Source organism: Melanostigma gelatinosum (assembly GCF_949748355.1).
Source record: "Melanostigma gelatinosum genome assembly, chromosome: 20".
In the NCBI taxonomy this organism is placed as follows: domain Eukaryota; kingdom Metazoa; phylum Chordata; class Actinopteri; order Perciformes; family Zoarcidae; genus Melanostigma; species Melanostigma gelatinosum.
Window position 1 is genome coordinate 20,345,825 of NC_136653.1, and position 1,576 is coordinate 20,347,400.

The following is a 1,576-nucleotide window of genomic DNA, read 5'->3' on the forward strand; positions in this document are numbered from 1 at the left end:
GGAAGTGCTCGAGCGCTAGCTCTAGAACCTGGACCTGCGGTCTTTCAGCAGACAACTGCCCCCAGGCTGTCCCGTTCTGTCACCCTGCACCCGCCTTGAGAGGCAGGTAACTGTTGTGACAATCTCCTGGTGGAATAGAACCGAGCCCCTGGGGCTCGGTTCCTGGGACACTGTTCGCCAGATATGCACTCCCTCCATGGGGATAGTGAACAGATGAATAGACACTGTTTCGATAATATTATTGCCCTGTATCTGTGCCACTTGGCATCCAAGTGAAGGCTGTTCAGCCATCCGCACTGGGGCGACAGACAGGCCCTCATAGGGCCACACTAATGAAGGTTATGCTCTGAGAAGGGCTCAGGTAGCTCCTCTCCATGTTCACCTTGAGGCCCACCGGGCCACGTGAGAGAAGGCGAGCAGTGTCCTGTGGCGCCTGAAGCCGGGACGGCGCCTAGGTCAGCCAGTCTAAGTACGGCCGTATGTTCACGCCCTGCGATTGCAGGGGGAAAGGACAGCAGTAACACACTGTGGACACCCATGGGGAGATGGGAGAGTCCGAATGGAAGCACCCAGGACTGAAAGTTGTGGTGATGCACCATGGGAACAGGCGTCGATAGACGTGAACCACTCTCCCTTGGAAATCCGCTGATGGGAGAAAGAACCCCGACAGCCGGCCTGGAGACATCTCCTGGCACCCCTGCCGGGGGGGACGGGGATGTAAGTAGGGTTGTATAGGTAGCGGTCCAGCCTCTCAGCAGGACGCCGAGGCCTGTTGCGGCTACTAGGGTAAGCTGGAGGCTGAGAAAACGGCCTTGTGGGCCAGAAATGGGACCCTGGTCTGGCTAGCTCTAACAGTCCGCTGAAGCGCCTGTACAGCAGCTGACTCGAACAGCTCACCAGGCTCCACTGGGACAGTATGGAGGGTCCTCCTACATGTCTCAGATAGGGGTGACTGCGCCAGCCAAACCTGGCGACGAGTCTGAACCAGCCACGTTCCCTCGATATGAGCGCAAACGCCTGCAATGAAGCATCACTGAGCAGAAGCGTCGAAGTAGCCCGCTGCAGAGAATCTGCGAGGGAAAGCCTGAGGTGGGAGAGGGAGTTGTCGATACGGTGCACAGCTCTGCTGTGTCCTAAGCCCTGGATAGCAGGTCATCTTTGACCCGACATTGGGTCGAGGGCACCTGGCATCGGGCCTCAGAATCTCCTCAGGGGAAACTGATGGACGCCATAGTCGTCTAACTGGCTGGCATACGTGCAAGGCCAGATTTGCCACCTCCTGCATGGTCTGATGTAAGGCGGGAGAGAGCCCTGGTGTCTCCACCATGCACGCAACTCCCTCAGATATTCCTCGGAGGGAGGAACAGAAAAGGTGGTGAGGGCGGGAAGGTGCCTGAAGAAGGCACTCACAGGTGGATGTTCCAGCTGCTGTGTATGCCCGGCGTGCAAGCGCCATACCAATGACCAGGGTAGGTTGGTCTGGATTCAGCTGCCCAGACAGGGGGAGGTAGACCTCCCGCATCAGGTGTTCCACTTCGGCCAGCCTAGCAGACCTTACTGCTCAAGGCGTGATGCC